We start from the raw sequence: 8,626 nt of genomic DNA on the forward strand, positions 1-8,626 counted from the left end.
TTAGAACAAGAAACAACCTTCTCTTTTACGGTAGGCATCCTTCCAACACATCCGATATACCCTCTTTTTTCAGGACCTTTAACTTTATAGTAGTCATCATTTGAAAAATCATCTACAGATCCTAGGGTACTTGATCCTTGGGTATTTAAGGAATCACTTGCAATGGCTTGTAGGGAAGTATGCATAATAGCAACATGCAAAAAACATGACAAGTGTTTCTCACCCATTGTTTTTGTCCCACTTTCAAATTAATAGCAACAAACTTTGAAAGTAGTTGCTATACTATCATAGTATAGCAACCTACTTTAAAAGTATGTTTCTAATACTTTGAAAGTGGGAGAAATAACAAGGTTTAAAAGTATGTTTCTAATATGACTTGATATGATTAAAAACATGTATATATAATGTCTATGGAAATCATTACCATAACTTGAGCGAGTTTTTCATTCACGATATTTCCATTTTTACGAGTGTGGGTTTTTACATATATTTGTCCTCGTGTTTGGTATACACCATTCTTCAATGCCTATAACAAGATGTAGATATGTTTGATGAAAAATAAATAAATTAAAAAAAAAGACGATAATATATCTTGGTGAGCAAGTCGAGCAAATGATTTTGTCCTAGAAACATGGGGCTCTTCCATCTTTGCACGACTCTTTCTCCTCAAATTACACATGCTCTACATAATTATTTTGTACATAATCAAGATGGTGGAAGCAAATAGTTGAGATCCATAATTAATCCATAATAGCAACAAATTTCATTTATTTGAATATAATAGCAATTTACATGTTAGGCCATCCCAATTCAGTGATTTGAGATTATGGAGATGGAACCCAAATATTTTATGGTTGTTCGTTAGTATTATCATCTTAATCACATTTAAATTTTAAATCATTGTTAAGCTAAAGTAAATCAATTTTTCAGATTTCATTCCAATTCAGTGTTGATTACCGAGGATCAGGTGGATGGAATCTTGTGAAAAAATAGATGGTATAAAAAGTTTTCTGCTAGCAGAGGCGATGAAGATACTACATTCGTTGGCTTCTTGTTGGGATGATATAGTTGATATAGATGCCTTACAGGTGATAACCCTTACAGGTAATAAAATCTTGTGAAAGGTTTTAGTTCATGTCCAAGCAAGGCCAAGGACCTTGTATCCTTGGGAGATTCATTTCATTTGGTGTGGATGTCAATAATTTTTGTCTACTCTTGATTTCTAATCCATCATCTCATCATCAAAAATAGCTCTAGAAATCTTGTCCATTCCTATGTAACAAATACATCAATAACATTTCTGTCTACAAGTGCCTCTCAAGTCACAAGATATATATAAAAGATTTATTTATGTTTATAGGTATGACGAGTCAATGTAGAAATTATCTAGTTAAATGCTTGGAAAAATATTAAAGAAACCAAACTTGTAGAGGCTTTAGTTAGTATGGTGAAGTATGGATGCAGTTGCCCCTGTCCTTGGCTTTTTCACCTTTTTTGTCTCTAAGGGTATTCCAGGGATTTGTAGGTGTTACTTGGAGATAAGTTTAGGTTTTTACTTTGTCTCACACTGTAAGGATTTATAGAATGTGGTTGTTGCTTATGACGGTTTTTAATTAAGTTCCTTCAAAGCTTTACAAGTTAGATGTTATTTTTTGATGTTGTCTCTAAAGTATGTTGTTATTCTTGGGGTTTGTCAATAGCTTGAAGAGGCTCTCATTCTCTTCCTATTTTGGTGTTGTTCGTACTTATTTTTAGTTAATTCTCTGTATTATAGTTTCTTTGGTAGTTTTTTTTTTGTCTATGGTACACTTTACATATGTCCAGTTTCTCGCTGACTTTTTTCTCATTTTATATATGTTATTTCTTAAAAAAAAGTTCACTTTTTCGGCATTTGTGGTGAAATGGTCAAAAGATGTCCGATTTTGATAATTGATTATTATTTTTGAAAATTGACATCCAGGATGTGCACTCTATGAAGTGGTGGGTGTTGCTGTGAATTTTTGACAATTGACTGAATCAATCAACGTTTTTGTTGGGGTGAATGTGAAATTGTTTCAATGTGAAGATGTTGGATGTATTTTAGCCATTTGATGATTATCTTCTTAGGAAATTATTTTATATACTTTATTTAGGATCAAGCTCACAACAATATTAAGACTCTAATCAACTACTATAAGATAATAAAATCATATCCAAGTGTAATATCTAAACATTTCCATTCTATCAAATATAATTGTATCTCATATCTACTTAAAAAGATTCAGTATACAATAACAAAAATAATTCTTATAGACTTACTTTTTGGACAGTAAATGACCACTTTACCTTTCTGTCTACAAATGATTTACCTAACTCTAAATAAACAGACATGAAAAACAGGTTTGTTGCCATCATTGCCACTAACACCTAATCTTTTACATGGATCACGTATCCAAGGTGTACACGAGGAGCAACAAGCCCTGTGTCAAGGTGTGTATAGTCTTGATGAAATATTTTTTCCTAATATACATTTGTGCAAAAGTATGAATAACTAGCACTTGGAGCATCTCAAGTGACTCAAATAAGTAGAAGAAAATACAAAACATAATAAGATACATATAAACTCAGACAATATGCATATATCACGTCTAAGCATGCAAAAGTTTGAATAACTAGCACTTGGTTCAATATAATCTTTTTGCACATCATCATGAAGAAAGTCTGAAAGTGATGTTTGATCTATATGGTTGTTCTCTAATGAATGCCAAATTGAGAAGTCTTGATAAGATCAATCACAAAGCAGAGAATATGCTTACCCCAATATCTGAAAAGTATTATATTGATTCCATATCAAATAAATTATGTTTTCAATTTCTTAAAAGTATTATACATAATTTTCTTCATATTTAATACTATTGTCATAGTCAAATCTACGTAACTTAACATGGATTTGAATTTAATTACCACTCAAAAGGTGCATCATCATAGTTATATTATATTATTATTATTATTATTTCAATATTTTTATTATTATTATATTTAGGCAAATACATTTTTTATAACAATACTAGATAGGGATTTTTTAAAGTTTTATAATAGAAATAAAAAAATATCATAATTACAATTTAATAAAAAGATATTGTTATTTTTTTATCCATAATACTTTAAAAAATAAATTTCTAAAAGTTCTAACTCCTCACCAGTCACCACTACCAACATCATAATTTCTATTTTGATAAATTATTTTTCTTATTATGATCATCAGGTAGGTTTCTATGATGGTGATTTTACTTGATACAAAATTCTAACTTCTGAACAGAGTATATGTGCATGAATCATGATAATGGTATCTACTAAATTTGATGATACCTCTCAATGATCAGCAAAAAATGGTTACCAAAAGGACTAATGAAACCCTTCCCACAAAACTGCATTTATCTAATGACCATCAGTGGTGTCAAGGGTAGCTCGGTAAATTTCCAACAAATATCATTTTTACTCGGTTAACAAGAGTTGGAAGGGAAACGGGTGCCCCGAATGGTTTCCGGGAAGACTTTACCCAGCTTTTCACCTTGGGATTTCACTGCTCAGGCAGGCGGTTATATCATCATTGACCAGTTTTTTACGAGACTCCACCCACAAGAATACTATTTTAATGTACATATGTTAGAAAGGTGTCCTACATGTCTAGTTATTTATAGGTGACATTCTTAAACATTAAAAGAAGGATGTCTGACAAGCTCCAGAAGGAAGAGCACATGAAAGTTGACAAATCTTATTCTGTGGTTGATCCACATAAGAGGTATTAACATACTTGTGTATTTTTGTTTCTTTGCTTGGGTTATTTTATCAAAGTATAAAAAGAAAGAGTATATAATGTTATAATATGAATGAACACATAGGGATGAGAAGCTTGAGGCAATAAAGGAATTTGAGGAAGAGAGGGAGAGGCTGATGGAAGCTCTTGGAGAGTAGAGGACTGAAATGAAGGGTAGTCATTGGAAAAAGGAGACTAAGGTGGAGAAAGGGTTTGATGTTGTGTTGCTCAATTGATAGACAAGTACACCAATAAACTTGAATTATTTGAGAATCAAACTTTACTCATTCTTGCAGTTAGTTGAATTTTAACTTTAACCATCTCTATAGAAGTCAATTGACGTTGGGATATTAGCAGAAGTTATGAGATATGTTTTTATGCAGTACATGGAGTATAGTTTATATATTTGTGACCTGAGAAAGTCAAAATGCAATCACCAGTTCTAATAATCAAAAACTATTGGACTTTTAAAGGTACTAGTGGCAGCCTCTCATAAAATTGATAAACCCTAGCAGTTTGGGCAATGATTTTGAAACAAATCGAACAGTATACAACTTCAAATTTACCAAAAAATAAAATTTGTAAATTCGCTTATTTGAGAAGAAAAAATGCCTAATTGTGAGTTTGACGATGCATCGGCGACGATCGAGGAAATGGCGGCTATCTAGGAAGCGACGGAGATCGAGGAAGCGGCGATGATTGAGGATGCAACGAATGCAGTGGAGACAATTGAGGAAGTGGCGGCTATCGAGGAAGCGTCGACGATCGCGGAAGCAACGACCCATAGGCCGACGACAGGGTGATGGTCCGTCGTCGACGAAGAGAGGGTGGTGATAGTGCGTTCAGATCATTTGTCAGGGGTGGGAGAGTGGGATTTGGTTGTTGTACGTGTATTTTTTTTTTTACTTTCGTATCTCCAAATAATGTTGTGATGATAATGGTTATCTAACCCAAATTATTATATTAGAATCCCATTTTTAAACAAGAAAATATATAAATAATGGAAATATTATAAATTAATCCAAAGTAAAAATTAGTTTTCGTTTTCAAAATAATAAAACAACAAAATCAATTTATAAAAGTATTAACATGAAAAATTTCCATAAATATGTAATATCGGATTTAAATGAGAAATATAAAATAAATTGTTAATATTATAAGAAAAATTTATACGGTATTTTTAATTAAAAAAAAAAAAGTTTTAGTGGTATATCAAGTCATTATGCCATTAATAAGTATGAAATTTAGTGACACAAAAAGATTGAGTGCCATTAAATGTATAAATTTTTTAGTGGCATAGAATAAGTGCCTCTAAAAACCATCATACAGTGGCACATTAACCATATGCCACTAAAAATGTGTGTAACTATATGACATTTTATTTGTAGTGCCTTAAGACCACTTTCGGCGGTCTTCAAGAGTCATTGAAGTTTGTTGAGTGTAACTTCCTCCTTGTTCATGTGGTATCTCTGTCACACCCCGACCGACGGCGGAAATCGCCGGGGTTGCGATATTATACAACTGGATCACAGTCAACCACATATATTAAATACATAATATATTTGAATCAATATTTTACAAACCTTTAAGTTTCAGAATTGAAATTACATCTTCATATTAAAGACACAGCAGTAAACAAGTTAAGTCTATTACCAAAAGAAAGTAACTATAATTTCCTTAGAACCGATGTCCTACCTCCGGCTTCTTAGTTACCTGAGAATACACATTTTTAAAATACGTCAACAAAAATTGTTGGTGAGTTCCACAGGTTTTGACTTCGTGAGCTTTATAAAAAGAAATCTTTATAAAATGTGGAATGTTTAACAAAATAAGTTGTGCAAAACATGGTCAACAGTGTTACCGATAAGCTTGTGTGAGACCCGATACTTGAAATCCGATACGAGTATCCATGTAAAAATACTTGTGATAAAAGTAAATATTAACATATTTTTGTGGAGCAAAATATTAAGTATTTATATAAATAAATACTACTAATTGGGTTAACAATCTACAAACAATATGTATACTACATACTCTCTTTATAAAATGTGAAATGTTTAACAAAATAAGTTGGGAAAAACATGATCAACAATGTTACTGAGACCGGATACTTGAAATCCAATACGATTATTCGTGTTAAAATACTTATGATAAAAGTAAATATTAACATATTTTTGTGAAGAAAAATATTCAGTGTTTGTATAAATAGACACTAACAATATGTTTAACAATCTACAAACAATATTTATACTACATACAAACTCATCATAGTTTGTATTAGTATATTTGTATCCGTGGTGTTGTTATAATTCCCAATTGTTTGAGTTTGAAGACTTTTGGTTGTAATGCTTAATAATGTAAAGCTACCAAAGTTCTATCGGGACAACGGTCGTATGTGTCCCTTATACGATCGGGACAACGGTCGTATGTGTCCCAATATGAGTTTAAACAGTACGTAAACTGTAAGTGACCATATACATGTTTAGATAGTACTTCGACTGTAAGTGACCATAACAATTGTTTAGACAGTACTCCGACTGTAAGTGACCAACAAAGTTTATACAACACACCGGCTGTGAGTGACATCGACATAGTTCAAATCATCTTATGTTATAAGGTTGTCAATATGATTATATTAGTAATACTTATTATAATTTACACTTTTGTAACTCTTAAAGTATGTGTGAATTAAACAATTTCATAATTCGTGTATTTCTCATTTACCACAAAACTTTATATTTATATTTGAAAAACCAAACAACAAGGTTTATCAAAAGGGCAACTTTGTCCATGATTTTTAGAAAATCATAGAAAATCATAATAATTCGAAAATGCAATCTGTAAACTCTCAGAGATTAGAAAATGAGTCTACTTTGTCCATAACTTTTACCATGACCTTAAGTGATTCCTAAATTGAGTGAAAATGTTCATTTTTATAGACAGGTCTGGAAATGTTCTGAAATGATAGGCAGTTTTGTAAAAATCATTATAAATTGTAGAAAAATCGTATGAACACGTGCAAGTAGTCCCTAGAAAGGTATAGACCTTAAAGATTTTCATATTTTATGGTTTTGAAATCCATTAATTTTAAGAAGGGAAAAACAGTCCGTGAACAGACCACTACTTTTCTGTGAAAAGCTGAAATTTAAGCTAAGCTATGTTTAGTGACATAACTTGCATTTTTTTTGTTAGCAAAACCTGTAAATCTTTCAAATATAATTTTTTAGTGTGTATTCTCCCCCAAAACTTGTAAAACATAAAAAAGGGGTCGTAGAAAACTCACTTCTGTCGCGTAGAGTTATTCGGGTTGAGAATGGTTTGTGTGGTTTCGGGTTCCACACAAGTTTGTGATTCGAGTATTCGATTGGATGTCTTAACACATAGAGAAATATATTTACAAGTATGTTAGACTTTTATCATGTCATAAATCATTTAAAATCATTGGGTTTGATGATAAAAAGAAAGAGTAGAAATCAAGAATATACCTAGCTTGAACTTGGATCAAAAGTATGTTGCCAAAAGGTGGTGGAATAACACAAGCTTTTAGAGAGGTAAAGGGTAACTTTCTCAGGGGTTTTAATTGTATGAAAGTAGCTACATATGGTCTACTTTGAATATCGAAAATGGTCAGAAAGATGAAGGTTTTTTGGGTGTTGGTTTGATGCTCGAAAACAACCACTGTTTTGGGTATGTTGTTGTCACGAAAATTTCACAGCAAAAGGGTAAGATAAGAATAGTTTAGCCATTTTTTTTGAGTCCTTAATTTAAAGTATCATAACAACTAACTTCCAGGGGTATTTGGTGATGAAAATATTAAGCAAAAGGATGGTGTAGATGGGTGAAACTGTGGCTGAAACATCAAGGGACAACAACCCCTTAAGGTTCACGGTTTTGATGGCTTAGGAAGGAGATTTGTGTGGCTGAAATGGGATGAACTTTGAGAGCATTACCCTGGAGTATTTGTTGGAGAATGAAGGAAGAAAGGAGATAGGGAGGTTTCTAGATTAATAGGAGGATAGAGGATAAGAGGATAAGATGGAATTAATGAAGCTAGATTGATGGGATGGGTAAATGATGAGATTTGATCTCCTAACCCACTTGGTCTCCTAGTTGGTTAAAGATAGAATTAGTTAATTAACTAACTAACTATTAGTTAGTTAGTTAGTTAGATGTTATAGTTATGGAGAGGGAAGCTAGAAATCTCAAAAATTAGAAGAGGGATTAAGAAGTATTCTTAGCAAAATGTCTTAAGTGATTAAGCACTTATTAGTTAACTTGACACCTATCTCAACCATTTCTCTTATCTTAATTGATTTAGACACATATTCCTTACATAAAATCATTATTAAGTCATAACCCATAACTAGTCATCCACTAGATAATAATACATATGTACATATACATACATGCATTTTTAGTACAAAATTACAACGTAGTTTTTGTGTATTTGAACTTAAATGTTTATGTTTTATTCTTTTTATTCAAAAAAACACTTAAATACATTCTAATTAAGTAATTATGACTTATAATAATTCATTTTATATTTAAATATAAAATTTATTGACCAAGGTATAATTTCGTGACATTGAACCGGTTAACCATATCGTTAAACACATTTTGTCACTTTGGTTCGTATATTTGTCTAATTTAGATCCTTCACAACTATTAAGTACAAATTTTACATAAAAATTAACTTACTTATCAACTAAATACATGTTGATACAGAAATTAAGTTTGTTGCGTTCAAATGATGTTATATGCTAATTTGCACAAACTGATGTTGGTTCATAGTCATACGTCGTAACATAATTTATCATTAGTCACTTTTTT

The sequence above is a fragment of the Lactuca saligna genome, chromosome 4 (genome assembly GCF_052625555.1).
Source record: "Lactuca saligna cultivar CGN05327 chromosome 4, ASM5262555v1, whole genome shotgun sequence".
NCBI classification, from domain to species: domain Eukaryota; kingdom Viridiplantae; phylum Streptophyta; class Magnoliopsida; order Asterales; family Asteraceae; genus Lactuca; species Lactuca saligna.